Source organism: Rhinopithecus roxellana, unplaced genomic scaffold (genome assembly GCF_007565055.1).
Source record: "Rhinopithecus roxellana isolate Shanxi Qingling unplaced genomic scaffold, ASM756505v1 contig184, whole genome shotgun sequence".
Lineage (NCBI taxonomy): Eukaryota > Metazoa > Chordata > Mammalia > Primates > Cercopithecidae > Rhinopithecus > Rhinopithecus roxellana.
In genome coordinates, this window is record NW_022141851.1 from 42,149 (window position 1) to 60,351 (window position 18,203).

Genomic DNA, 18,203 nt, shown 5'->3' on the forward strand with positions numbered 1-18,203 from the left:
TTTATACCTATATCTATTATATCTATTATGTCTATATTTTATATCCTTATCTATTACATCTATTATGTCTATATTTTATACATATATATATTATATCTTTTATATCTATTTTTTGTACCTATATGTATTTTATCTTTATTTTATACCTATATCTATATCTATTGTGTCTATATTTCACAGCGATATCTGTTATACCTATATTTTATACCTATATCTATTATATCCATAATATCAATATTTTATACCTATATCTATATCTCTTATATCTTTATTTTATATCTATATCTATTATACCTATTATATCTGTATTTTATACCTATATCTATTATATCTATTGTGTCTATATTTTATACCTATATGTATTATATCTATTTATCTATATTTTATACCTATGTCTATTATATCAATTATGTCTATATTTTATACCTAAATCTATTATATCTATTATGTCTATATTTTATAACTATATCTGTTTTAGCTATTATGTCTATATTTTATACCTACATCTATTTTATCTATATTTTATACCTATATCTATTATAACCATATTTTATACCTATATACATTTTATCTATGTTTTCTACCTATATCAATGATATCTATTATATTTATATTTTTTATAATTATATCTATTATATCTATATTTTCTACCAATATCTATTATATCTATGGTCTGTATTTTATACCTGTATCTATTATATATATTTTTTATACGTATATCTGTTATAACTATTATATGTATATTTTATGCTTATATATATTATATCCATATTATATACCTGTGTCTATTATATCTATTATGTGTATATTTTATACCTATAACTAATATATCTATTATTTCTATATTTATTCCTTTATCTATTATTTCTATTATGTCTAAATATTATACCTATATTTATTATGTCTATATTTTATCCTATATCTATTGTGTCTATGTTTAATACCCCTATCTATTATATCTTTTATGTCTATATTTTATAGCGATATCTATTGTATCTATTATGTCTATGTTTATTCCTATGTCTATTACATCTGTTGTGTCTATATTTTATACCTATATCTATAATATCTATTATGTCTGTATTTCATACCTATATCTATCATATCTATTATGTCTATTTTTTATACCTATATCTATTATGTCTATATTTTATACCTATATCTATTATATCTCTTACGGCTATATTTTATACCTATATTTATTGTATCTATTATGTCTATATTTTATACCTATATCTATTATAACTGTTATGTGTATATTATATAGGTATATCTATTATGTCTATATTTTATACCTTTATCTATGATGTCTGTATTTTATTCCTATATCTATTATGTCTTTATTTTATACCTACATCTATTATATATATTATTTCTATATTTTAACCTATATCTATTATTACTATATTTTATACCTATATCTATAATGTCTACATTTTACACCTTTATCTATTATATCTATTATTTCTATATTTTATACCTATATCTTTTATGTCTATTTTTTATACCTATATCTATTATATCTATTATGTCTAGATTTTATAACTGTCTATTTTATCTATTATGTCTATATTGTATACCTATATCTAATATATCTATTATGTTTATATTTTACGCCTATACCTATTATATCTATTATGTCTATATCTATGATATATTTTATGTCTATATTTTATACCTTTATCTATTATATCTATTTTTTCTGTATTTTATACGTTTATCTCTTATATCTATATTTTATACCCGTATCTAGTATATCTATTATGTCTATATTTTATAACTATATCTATTATATCTATTATGTCAATATTTTCTACCTACATCTGTTATATCTATTATGTCTGTATTGCATACCTATATCTATTATATCTATTATGTCTATATTTTATACCTCTCTCTATGATATCTATTATGTCCATATTTTATACCTATACCTATTATGTCTTTTTTTTTTTTTTTTTTTTTTTTTTTTTGAGACGGAGTCTCGCTCTGTCGCCCGGGCTGGAGTGCAGTGGCCGGATCTCAGCTCACTGCAAGCTCCGCCTCCCGGGTTTACGCCAATCTCCTGCCTCAGCCTCCCGAGTAGCTGAGACTACAGACGCCCGCCAACTCACCCGGCTAGTTTTTTGTATTTTTTTTGTAGAGACGGGGTTTCACCATGTTAGCCAGGATGGTCTCGATCTTCTGACCTCGTGATCCGCCCGTCTCGGCCTCCCAAAGCTCTGGGATTACAGGCTTGAGCCACCGCGCCCGCCCTATACCTATTATGTCTATACTTTATATCTATATCTATTATATCTACTATGTCTATATTTTATTCGTATGTGTACTATATATATTATGTCTATTTATTATACCTTTATCTATTCTATCTTTTACGTTTATATTTCATACGAATATCTATTATATCTATATATTATACCTGTATCTATTATATGTATTATGTCTATATTTTATACCTATGTCTTTTATACCTATAATGTATATATTTTATCCCTATATCTCGTATATCTATTATGTCTGTATTTCATACCTATATCTATTATATCCATTTTATCTATATTTTATACCTGTATCTATTATTTCTATATTTTATACCTATATCTATTATATCTACTATGTCTATATTTCATACGTATATCTATTATATCTATTATGTCTATATTTTATTCCTGTGTCTATAATATCTATTATGTCTATATTTTATACCTCTATCTATTATATCTATTATGTCTATATTTTAACTGTATCTGTTATATCTATTTTGTCTATATTTCATACCAATATCTATTATGTCTTTATTTCATACCTAATCTATTATATCTATTATGTCTATATTTTATACCTATATGTATTATATCTATTATGTCTGTATTTCATACCTATATCTATTATATTTATTATATTTATATTTTATAATTATATCTATTATATCTATATTTTATACCTGTATCTATTATAACTATTATATCTATATTTTATATCTATATCTATTTTATCTATATTTTATACTTATGCCTATTATATCTATTATGTCTATATTTTATACCTATGTCTATTATATCTATTATGTCTATAATGTATGCCTATACTTATTATATCTATTATGTCTACATTTTATACATCTCTCCATTGAATCTATTATGTCTATATTTTATACCTATATCTATTATGTCAATTACGTGTATATTTTAAACCTGTATCTTTTATATCTATATTTTATGCCTATATCAATTATATCTATATTTTATACGTATATCTATTATATCTATTATATCTATATTTTATACCTATATCTATTATATCTATATTTCATACCTTTATCTATTATATCCATTATGTCTGTATTTTACTCCTATATCTATTATGTCTATATTTTATACCTATATGTATTATATCTATTATGTCTATATTTTATACCTATATCTATTATATCTATTCTGTCTATACTTTATACCTATAAATATTATAACTATTATGTTTATATTTTATACCTATATCTATTATATCTATTATGTCTATATTTTATGCCTATATTTATTATGTCTATATTTTATACCTATGTTTATTATATGTATTATGTCTATATTTTATACCTATAGGTATTATATCTCTTATGTCTATATTTTATACTTATATCTATATCTATTATGACTATATTTTCTACCTATATCTATTATGTCTCTGTTTTAAACCTATATCTATTATATCTTTTATGTCTATATTTTATACCTATATCTATTATCATTATTATGTCTATATTTTACCTCTAGCAATAGTATCTGTAATGTCTATAATTTATACATCTATCTATTATGTCTATTATGTCTTCTTTTGTAACTCTATGCATTATATATATTATGTCTATATTTTATACTTATATCTGTTATATCTATTATGTCTATATTTTATACCTATATCTATTATACCTATTATGTCTATATTTTATACCTATATCTCTTATATCTATTATGTCTATATTTTACCTCTATTATATCTATTATGTCTATAATTTATACATCTATCTATTATGTCTATTATGTCTATATTTTATACCTCCATCTATTATATCTATTATGTCTATATTTTATACCACTATCTCTTATATCTATTGTGTCGATATTTTATACCGCTATTATATCTATTATGTCTATATTTTATACCTTTATCTATTATATCTATTATGTCTGTATCATTTATATCTATTATGTCTATATTTTATACCTATATCTGTTATATCTATTATGTCTATATTTTATACTTCTATTATGTCTATTATATCTATATTTTATAACTATATTTATTATATCTATTATGATTATATTTTATACATATATCTATTATGTCTATATTTTTCCTATATCTATCATATATATTATGTGTATATTTTATACCTATATCTATTATATATATCATATATATATTTTATACCCATATCTATTATATCTATTATGGCTATATTTTATACCTATATCTATTTTATCTATTATGTTTATATTTTATACCTCCATCTATTATATCTATTGTGTCTATACTTTATACCTATATACATTATGTCCATATTTTATATCTTTATCTCTTATATCTATTATGTCTATATGTTATACTTCTATCTTTTATATCTATTATATCTGTATTTTATGCCTATATCTATTATTTCTATATTTTTTACCTATATCTATTATATATATTATGTCTATATTTTATACCTATATCTATTATGTCTGTATTTTATACCTATATCTATTATATCTATGATATCTGTATTTTATAACTGTCTATTATATCTATTATATCTATATTTTATACCTATATCTATTATATCTATTATGTCTATATTTAATACCTATATCTATTATATCTATTATGTCTATATTTTATACCTCTATCTATTATATCTACTATGTCTATATTTTATATCAATATCTATTATGTCTATAATTTATACCTATATCGATTATATCTATTGTGTCTATATTTTATACCTATATCTATTATGTCTATTATGTCTATATTCTGTTCCTATATCTGTTATATCTATTATGTCTATATTTTATACCTATATCTATTATATCTATTATGTCTAAATATTATAACTATATCTATTATGTCTATATTTTAGACCAATATTTATTATGTCTCTATTTCATACCTAACTCTATTTTATCTATTATGTCTATATTTTATACCTATATCTATTATATCTATTATGTCTACATTTTATACCTATATCTTTTATGTCTTTATTTTATACCTATATCTATTATATCTAATATGTCTATGTTTTATAGCTATTTCTATTATATCTATTATGTCTTTATTTTATACCTATATCTATGAAATCTATTATGTCTCTATTGTATACCTATATTTGTTATATCAATTATGTCTGTATTTTTACCTATATCTATTATATCTATTATGTCTATATTGTACACCTATATCTTTTGTATGTATTATGTTTATATTTTATACCGATATCTATTATATCTATTATGTCTCTACTTTATACCTATATCTATTATGTCTATATTTTATACCTGTATCGATTATATTTATTATGTCTATATTTGATACCTATATCTATTATACCTCTTATGTCTATATTTTATACCTATATCGATAATATCTATATTTTATCTATATCTATTATATTTATTATATCTATATTTTATACCTATATCTATTATATCTGTTATGTATATATTATATACCTATATCTATTATGTCTCTGTTTTATACCTATATATATTATATCTATTATGCCTGTATTTTATACCCCTATTATATCTGTTATATCTATATTTTATACCTATATCTATTATGTCTATATTATATACCTATATGTATTATATCTTTTATGTCTATATTTTATAAGTACATCTATTGTATCTATTATGGCTATGTTTTATACCTATATCTGTTAGGTAGATATTTTATACCTGTATCTATTATATCAATTATGTCTATATTTTACACCTATATCTCTTATATCTATTATGTTTATATTTTATACTTCTGTCTATTATATCTATTATATCTGTATTTTATGCCTATATCTATAATGTCTATATTTTATAATTATATATATTATATCTATTATGTCTATATTTTATACCTATATCTATTATGTCTATATTTTATACCTGTATCTGTTATGTCTATATTTTATACCTATATCTATTATGTCTCTATTTAATACCTATATCTATTATATCTATTATGTCTCTATTTTATACGTATATCTTTATATCTATTATGTCTATATTTTATACCTGTATCTACTATATCTATTTTGTCTATGTCTATTCTACGTATTATGTCTGTATTTTATACCTATATCTATTATATCTATTGTCTATATATTATACCTATATCTATTATGTCTATAGTTTATACCTATAACTATTATATTTATTATGTCTATATTTTATACCTATATCTATTGTATCTATGATGTCTACATTTATACCTATATCTATTATATCTATTAAGTCTATGTTTTATACCTATATCTATTATATCTATTATGTCTATATTTTATACCTATATCTATTATATCTATTATGTCTATATTTTATCCCTCTATTATAACTATTATGTGTATATTTCATAACTCTATCAATTATATCTATTATGTCTATATTTTATACCTCTATTATATCTATTATGCCTATATTTCATACCTATATCTATTATATCTATTATGTCTATATTTTATATCTATATCCATTATGTCTATTATGTCTATATTTTATACCTATATATATTATATCCATTATGTCTATATGGTATACCTATATCTATTAAGTCTATATTTTATACCTATTTTTATTTTATCTATTCTGTCTATGTATTATACCTATATCTATTATGTCTATATTTTATACCTATATCTGTTATGTCTATATTTTATACCTATATCTATTATGTCGATATTTAATATATATATCTATTATATGTATTATGTCTATACTTTATAACTATATGTATTATATCTATTATGTCTATATTTTATACCGATAGCTATTATATCTATTTTGTCTATATCTATGTATTATGTCTATATTTTGTAACTGTATCTATTATATCTATTGTCTATATTTTATACCACTATCTATTATATCCATTATGTCTATATTTCATAACTATATCTATTATAACCATTATGTCTATTCTATGTACCTATATCTACTATGTCCATATTTTATACCTATATGTATTATAATTATTATGTCTATATTTGATACCTATATCTATTATATCTATTATGTCTATATTTTATACCTGTATCTGTTATATCTCTTATGTCTATATTTTATACCTCTATCTATCTATTATGTCTATATTTTATACCTATATCTATTATATCTGCTATGTCTATATTTTACACCTATATTTATTATATCTATTACGTCTATATTTTATAACCATCTCTATTATACCTATTATATTTATATTTTATACCTATATCTATTATGTCTATGTCTATATTTTATACCTATACCTATTTTGTCTATATTTTATACCTATGTCTATTATGTCTATATTTTATACAAATATCTATTTTATCTATTATGTCTATATTTTATACCTATATCTATTTTATCTATTATGTCTATATTTTATACCTATATCTATTAAATCTATTATGTCTATATTTTATACCTATATCTGTTATGTCTGTATTTTATACCTATAGCTATTATACCTATTGTATCTATTATGTCTGTATTTTGTACCTATATCTATTATATCTATTTTATCTATATTTTATACCTATATCTATTGTATCTATTATGTCTATATTTGATACCTATATCTGTTATATCTATTATGTCTATATTTCATACCTATATCTATTATATATATTAAGTCTATATTTATACCTATATCTGTTATATCAATTTTGTCTGTATTTTATACGTATATCTATTATGTCTGTATTTTATACTTGTATCTCTTATATCTATTATGTCTGTATTTTATACCTATATATATTATATCTATTATGTCTATATTTTATACCTATAACTATTATATCTATTTCGTCTATATTTTATATCTATATCTATTATATCTATTATGTTTATATTTTATACCTATAATTATTATATCTAATATGTCTATATTTTATACCTATATCTATTATATCTATATTTTATATCTATATCTATTATGTCTTTATTTTATACCTATAACTATTATATCTATTTTGTTTATATTTTATACCTTTATCTATTGTATCTATTATGTCTATATTTTATACCTATAATTATTATATCTAATATGTCTATATTTTATACCTATATCTATTATGTCTATATTTTATATCTATATCTATTATGTTTATATTTTGTTCCTGTATCTATTATATCTATTATGTCTATATTTTATACCTATATCTATTATATCTAGTATGTCTATATTTTATACCTATATCTATTATATCGATTATGTCTATATCTTATACCTATATCTATTATATCTATTATGTCTATATTTTATACCTATATCTTTTATATCTATTTTGTCTGTATTTTATACCTATTTCAATTATGTGTATATTTTATTCCTTTATCTATTATATCTATTATGTCTATATTTTACACCTATATCTATTATATCTATTATGTCTATATTTTATTCCTATATCTATTATATCTATTATGTCTGTATTTTATACCTATATCTATTATATCGATTATGTCTATATCTTATACCTATATCTATTATATATATTATGTCCATATATTATACTTATATCTATTATATCTATTATGTCTATGTTTTATACCTATATCTTTTATATCTATTTTGTCTATATTTTATTCCTATTTCAATTATGTCTATATTTTATTCCTATATCGATTATGTGTATTATGTCTACATTTTATAGCTATATCCATTATATCTATTATGTCTATATTTCATGCCTATATCTATTATAACCATTATGTCTATATTTTCTACCTATATCTATGATGTCTATATTTTATACCTATATGTATTATAATTATTATGTCTATATTTGATCCGTGTATCTATTTTATCTATTATGTCTATATTTTATACCTATATCTATAATGTCTATATTTTATACCTATGTCTATTATATCTATTATGTCTGTATTTTATACCTATATCTATTATATCTATTATGTCTATATTTTATACCTATATCTATTATATCTACTATGTCTATATTTTACACCTATATCTATTATATCTCTTACGTCTATATTTTATACCCATCTCTATTATATCTATTATGTTTATATTTTATACCTATATCTATTATATCTATGTCTATATTTTATACCTATATCTACTATGTCTATATTTTATACCGATATCTATTATGTCTATGTTTCATACCTATATTGATCATACCTATTATGTCTATATTTCATACCTATATCTCTTATAACCATTATGTCTATATTTTATACCTGTATCTATTGTGTCTACATTTTATACCTATATCTATTATAATTTTTATGTCTATATTTGATACGTATATACATTATATCTATTATGTCTATATTTTATACCTATTTCTATTATATTTATTATGTCTATATTTTATACCAATATCTATAATGTCTATATTTGTTACCTATATCTGTTATATCTATTATGTCTATATTTTTTACCTATATCTATTATATCTATTGTGTCTATATTTTATCCCTATATCTCTTATATCCATTATGTCTATATTTTATACCTATATGTATTATATCTACTATGTCTATATTTTATGCCTATATCTATTATATCTATTATGTCTATATTTTATACCTACATCTATTATATCTGTTATGTCTAAATATTATACCTATATCTATTATGTCTATATTTCGTACCTATATCTATTATAACCATTATGTCTATACTTTGTACCTATATCTAATATGTCTATATTTTATACCTATATCTATTATGTCTATATTTTATATCTGTAACTATTATATCTGTCTATATTTTATACCTATATCTATTGTATCTATTATGTTTATATCTTTTTTTTTTTAACAAGCTTAATTCACTTTATTTTTCTGGTATAAAAAGTCCTGTGTTGTAGCCACAGCTGGAGCCTGGGTCCGCTGCACGGAGACTCTGGTGTGGGTCTTGACAAGGTGGTCAGTGAATTCCTGATAAGTAGACTTGGTAAACACAGTCTCCTTCCACAGGTCAGGGGTCAGGTAGCTGTAGGTCTTAGAGATGGCATCAAAGGTGGCCTTGGCGAAGTTGCCCAGGGTGGCAGTGCAGCCCCGGGCTGAGGTGTAGCAGTCATCAATACCAGCCATCATGAGCAGCTTCTTGGGCACAGGTGCTGAGACGATACCAGTGCCCCTGGGTGCAGGGATGAGGCGCACCAGCACAGAGCCACAGCGGCCTGTCACCTTGCAAGGGACGGTGTGGGGCTTGCCGATCTTGTTCCCCCAGTAGCCTCTGCGCACCGGGACAATGGAGAGTTTGGCCAGGATGATGGCCCCACGGATGGCGGTGGCCACCTCCTTGGAGCACTTAACACCCAGGCCGACGTGGCCATTGTAGTCCCCGATAGCAACAAACGCCTTGAACCTGGTGCGCTGACCAGCACGGGTCTGCTTCTGCACCGGCATAATCTTCAAAACCTCATCTTTGAGAGAGGCCCCCAAGAAAAAGTCAATGATCTCAGATTCCTTAATGGGCAGAGAGAAGAGGTAGATCTCCTCCAGGGACCTGATCTTCATGTCCTTGACCAAGCGGCCCAGCTTGGTGACGGACATCCACTCCTTATCCTCGGCCTTGCCTCCGCGAGCTCCACGGCCTCGGCCCCGACCCCGTCCACGGCCGCGACTCCGGCCCCGGATGCCACTGCCGAAACCTCCGCGGAAGACACCGCGGTTCCCCATCCCAGGGCCACCAGGGCCTCCGGACCACCCCGCTTCACCGGCGTCATCCGCCATTTGGTGTTTTCTCGGAGAAGAAGCTAATGTCTATATCTTATACACATATCTATTATATCTATTAGGTCTATATTTCATACCTATACCTATGATATCTATTATGTCTATATTTTATATCTATATCTATTATATCTATTATGTCTATATTTTATAACTATATTGATTATATCTATTATGTCTATATTTTATACCTATATCTTTTATATCAATTTTGTCTATATTTTATACCTATTTCAATTATGACTATATATTAATCCTATATCTATAATATCTATTATGTCTATATTTTATACCTATATCTATTATATCTATTATGTCTATATTTCATACCTATATCTATTACATCGATTATGTGTATATCTTATACATATATCTATTATATCTATTATGTCTATATTTTATAGCTATATCTATTAGCTCTATTATGTCTATATTTTATACCTATATCTTTTATATCTATTTTGTCTATATTTTATACCTATTTCAATTATGTCGATATTTTATTCCTATATCTATTATATCTATTATGTCTATATTTTATACCTATATCTATTATATCTATTATGTCTATATCTTATACATATATCTATTATATCTATTATGTCTATATTTTATACCTATATCTATTATATCTATTATGTCTATATGTTATACCTATTTCTATTATATCTATTATGTCTATATTTTATAGCTATTTCTATTACGTCTATTTTATACCTATATCTATTATGTCTATATTTTATACCTATATCTATTATGTCTATTATGACTATATTGTATACCTATATCTATTATATCTATTATGCCTATATTTTATACCTATATCGATTATAGTTATTATGTCTATATTTGATACCTACATCTATTATATCTATTATGTCTATATTTTACACCTATATCTATTATATCTATTACGTCTATATTTTATACCCATCTCTATTATATCTATTATGTTTATATTTTATACCTATTTCTATTATATCTGTGTCTATATTTTATACCTATATCTATTATGTCTATATTTTATACCTATATCTATTATGTCTATATTTTATACCTATATCGATTATAGTTATTATGTCTATATTTGATACCTACATCTATTATATCTATTATGTCTATATTTTACACATATATCTATTATATCTATTACATCTATATTTTATACCCATCTCTATTATATCTATTATGTTTATATTTTATACCTATTTCTATTATATCTATGTCTATATTTATGGCTATATCTGTCTATATTTTATACCTATATCTATTATATCTAATATGTCCATATTTTATAACTATATCTATTATATCTCTAATGTCTATATTTTATAACTATATCTATCATATCTATTTTGTTTATATCTATTATAACTATTATGTCTATATTTTATACCTGTATCTGTTATATCTATTGTCTATTTATTATACATATATCTATTATGTCTATAATTTATACCTATATCTATTATATATATTATGTCTATATTTTATACCTATATCTATTTTATCTCTGTTGTCTGTATTTTATACCTCTATCTATTATATCTTTTAAGTGTATATTTTATACCTATATCTATTATATCTGTTATGTCTATATTTTATACCTATATCACTTATATCTATTACGTCTATATTTTATATTTATATCTCTTGTCTCTATTTTATACCTCTATTATATCTATTATTGTCTATATTTTATACCTCTATTATATCTATTATGTCTATATTTTATACCTATATCAATTATATCTATTATGTATATATTTTATACCTCTATCTATTATGTATATTATGTTTATGTTTTATGCCTCTCTATTATATCTGTTATATCTATATTTTATACCTATATCTATTATATCTTTTATGTCTATATTTTAAGCCGATATGTATTATATCTATTATCTGTATTTCATACCTGTATCTATTATGTCTATTATGACTATATTTTATAACTGTATTTATTATATCTATTATGTCTAGATTTTACACCTCTATATTATCTATTATGTCTACATTTTATACCTCTATCTATTATGTCGATTATGTCTATATTTTATATCTATATTTATTATATGAATTAAGTCTATATTTTATACCTATATCTATTATGTCTATATTTTTCCTATATCTATTATTTCTATTTTGTCTGTATTTTCTTGCTGTATCTATAATATGTATTATGTCTATATTTTATACCTATATCTATTATATCTATAATGTCTGTATTTTACTCCTATGTCTGTTATGTCTATATTTTATACCTCTATCAATAATATCGATTATGTCTATGTTTTAGACCCCTATCTATTATATCTATAATGTCTATATTTTACAACTATGTCTGTTTTATCTATTATGTCTATATTTTATACCTATATCTATTATATCTATTATGTCTATATTTTATACCTATATCTATTATATCCATTTTGTCTATCTTTTAAACCTATATCTATTATATCTATTATGTATATATCTACAATATCTATTATGTCTATATTTTATAACTATGTCTTTTTTATCTATTGTCCATATTTTGTACCTATATCTATTATATCTATTATGTCTATATTTTATACCTCTATCTATTATATCTATTATATCTATGTTTTCTACCCTATCTATTACATCTATTATGTCTATTTTTTATACTTCTATTATATCTATTATGTCTATACTTTATACCTCTATTCATTATATCAATATATCTATTATATCTATATTTTATACCTCTATCTATTATTTCTATTATGTCTGTATTTGATACCTATATCTATTATGTAGGTATTTTATACCTATATCTATTATATCTATTATGTCTATATTTTATACCTACATCTATTATATCTATTATGTCTATATTTTATACCTATATCCATTATGTCGTTTATGACTATGTTTTATACCTATATCTATTATATTTATAATGTATATATTTTATACCTCTATCTATTATATCTATTATGTCTATATTTTATACCTATATCTGTTATACGTATAATGTCTATATTTTATCCCTCTATCTGTTATATCTATTATATCTATATTTTATACCTATATCCATTATGTCTATTATGTCTATATTTTATACCTATATCTATTATATCTATTATGTGTATATTTTATACCTATATCTATTATTTCTATTATGTCTATATTTTTTACCTAAATCTATTATGTCTATATTTTATACTGGTATCTATTAAATCTATTTTTTATACGTATATCTATTATATCTATTATATCTATATTTTATTGCTATATATAATATCTATATTTTATACCTATATCTATTATAACTATTATGTCTATAGTTTATAACTATATCTATTATATCTATTATGTCTATATTTTCTACTTATATCTATTATGTCTATATTTTATATCTATATCTATTATGTCTAATATGTCTATATTTTTTACCTATATCTATTATGTCTATATTTTATACCTATATCTGTTATATCTATTATGTCTACCTATTATACCTATATATATCATACTTATTATGTCTATATTTTATACCCATATATATCATATCTATTATGTCTATTTTTTATGCCTATATCTATTACATCTCTTATGTCTATATTTTCTACCTATATCTATTATATCTATTATGTCTATATTTTATGCCTATATCTATTATATCCACTATATCTATATTTTATACCTATATCTATTGTACCTACTATGTCTCTATTTCATACCTACATCTATTATAGCTATTATGTCTATATTTTATACCGATATCTATTACGACTATATTTTATACCTAAATCTAATATATCTATTATGTCTATATTTTATACCTCTATCTCTTATATCTATTATGTCTATATTTTATACCTATATCTATCATATCTAGTATGTGTATGTTTCATATCTATATCTATTATATCTATTATGTCTATATTTTATACCTATATCTATTTTATCTCCTATGTCTATATTTTTTACCTATATCTATTATGTGTATTTATCTATATTTTATTACCTATAACTATTATATCTATTTTATCTATATTTTATACCTATATCTATTTTATCTATATTTTACACCTATATCTATTATATCTATATATTTATATATTGTAACTATATCTATTATATCTATATTTTATACCTATATCTATTATATGTATATTTTATAACTATATCTATCTTATCTCTATTTTATACGTGTACATATTATATTATTATATCTATATTTTATACCTATATCTATTATGTCTATATTTTATACTTCTATCTATTATGTCTTTTTGTCTATAATTTACAACTTTATCTATTATATCTATTATGTCTGTAATTTATACATATATGTATAACGCCTATTATTTTATACCTATATTTATTATATCTATTCTGTCTATATTTTATACCTATATCTACTATATATATTATATCAATATTTTATACCTATTTCTATTATGTCTATATTTTATAACTCTATCATATTATATGTATTATGTCTATATTTTATACCTATATCTCCTATATCTATTATGTCTATATTTTATACTTATATCTATTATAACTATTATGTCTATATTTTTTACCTGTATCTATTAGGTCTAGATTTTATAGCTGTATCTTTTATTCTATATTTTATACCTATATCTATTATATTTATTATGTCTATATGTTATACCTCTATCTATTATATCTATTATGTCTATATTTTATACCTATCTGTATTATATCAATTATGTCTATATTTTATACCTCTATCTATTTTATCTCTTATGTCTATATTTTATACCCCTATCTTTATATTCTATTATGGTCTTATTTTATACCTCTATTATTTTTATCTGTCTATATTTCATAACTCTATATATTATATCTATTAGTCTACATTTTTATACCTATATCTGCTTTTTCTATATTTTATACCTCTATCTATTATATCTATTATGACTCTATTTTATACCCAATATCTATTATATCTATTTTGTGTATATTTTAAACCTATATCTATTATATCTATTAGGTCTATATTTTATACCTATATTTATTATGTCTATATTTTATACCTCTATCTATTAAATCTATTATGTCTGTATTTTACACCTCTATTATATCTATTATTTCTACATTTTGTACCTCTATCTATTAGGTGTATTATGTCTATAGTTATAACTATATTTATTATATATATTATGTCTATGTTTATACCTATATCTATTATGTCTATATTTTACCTCTATTTATTATATCTTTTATGTCTATATTTTATATTTATATCTATTATGTTTATATTTGATACCTATATATATTATGTCTATTGTCTATATTCTAATCTTTATATATATTGTCTACGTTTTATACGTATATCTATTATCTATGATGTCTATATTTTATACCTAAATCTATTATAACTATTATATCTTTATTGCATACCTCTATCTATTATTTCCATTATGTCTATATTTTATACCTCTATTATATCTATTATGTCTATATTTTATACATGTATCTATTATATCCAGTATGTGTATATTTTATACATATATCTATTATATCTATTATGTCTATATTTCATACCTATATCTATTATGTCTGCTATGTCTCTATTTTATACCAATGTCTATTGTATCTATTTTATTTATATTTTATACCTATAACCATTATATCTATTTTATCTATATTTTATACCTATATATCTATTATATCTATATTTATGCCTATATTTATTATGTCGATACTTTATACGTATATCTATTATATCAATTATGTCTATATTTTATACCTTTTATCTTATATCTATTGTGTCTATATTTTACACCTCTATCCATTATATCTATTATATCTATATTTTATGCCTATATCTATTATGTCTATATTTTATACCTATATCTATTATATCAATTATATCTATATTTTATATCTATATCTATTATATCTATTATGTCTCTATCTCATACATATATCTATTATATCTATTATGTCTATATTTTATAAATATATTTATTATATCTATTATGTCTATATTTGATACCTATATTTTTATATCTATTTTGTCTATATTTTATACCTATTTCAATTATGTCCGTATTTTATTCCTATATCTATTATATCTAGTATGTCTTTATTATATACCTATATCTATTATATCTACTATGTCCTATATTTTACACCTATATCTATTATATCTATTATGTCTATTTTTATACCCATCTCTATTATATCTATTATGTTTATATTTTATACCTATATCTATTATATCTGCTATGTCTCTTTTTTATACCTATGTCTATTGTACCTTTTTTATTTATATTTATACCTATATCCATTATATCTATATTATCTATATTTTATACTTCTATATATTATATCGATTATATCTATATTTATGCCTATATCTATTATGTCTATATTTTATACCTATACTACTATATCTATTATGTCTATATTTTATAACTATATCTATTATATTTCTTATGTCTCTATTTAATACCTATATCTATTATATCTATTTTGTCTATATCTATTATACCTATTATGTCTATATTTTATACCTATATCTATTATATCTATTGTCTATATATTATACCTATATCTATTATGTCTAAATTTTATACCTATCTCTGTTATATCTATTATTTCTATTATGTCTATATATTATACCTATAACTATTATATCTATTTTGTCTATATCTGTTATACCTATTATATCCATCTTTCATCATCCTGTTTTTTATTATCTATTGCCTATATTTATACCTCTGTCTATCATATCTTTCATGTCTTTATTTTATACCTATATCTATTATACTATTATGTCTATATTCTATACCTATATCTATTATATCTATCATGTCGATATTTTATACCTATATCTATTATGTCTCTTATGTGTATATTTTATACCTATATATTATTATATCTATTATGTCTATATTTTATACCTATATGTATTAAGTCTATATGTTATACCTACATTTATTATATCTATTATGTCTATATTTTACCTATATCTATTATGTCTATATTTTATACCTATATGTATTAAGTCTATATTTTATAACTGCATTTATTATATCTTTTATGTCTATATTTTATACCTATGTCTATTATGTCTATATTTTATAACGATATCTATTATGTCTACATTTTACCTATATCTATTATATCATCTATGTGTATATTTTATATATATATCTATTATGTCTATATTTTATAGCTATATCTATTATATCTATTATGTCTATATTTTATACCTATATCATTATGTCT

At 21.6% G+C, this 18,203-nt stretch overlaps 1 pseudogene across 1 annotated transcript; it reads right to left on the bottom strand.

The window, feature by feature from the left end:
• Positions 1-10,032: 10,032 nt before the first annotated feature.
• Positions 10,033-10,963, bottom strand: LOC115895725 (annotated as a pseudogene). Its single transcript, XR_004055856.1, has one exon. The product of XR_004055856.1 is annotated as a 40S ribosomal protein S2 pseudogene (transcript).
• Positions 10,964-18,203: the final 7,240 nt, after the last annotated feature.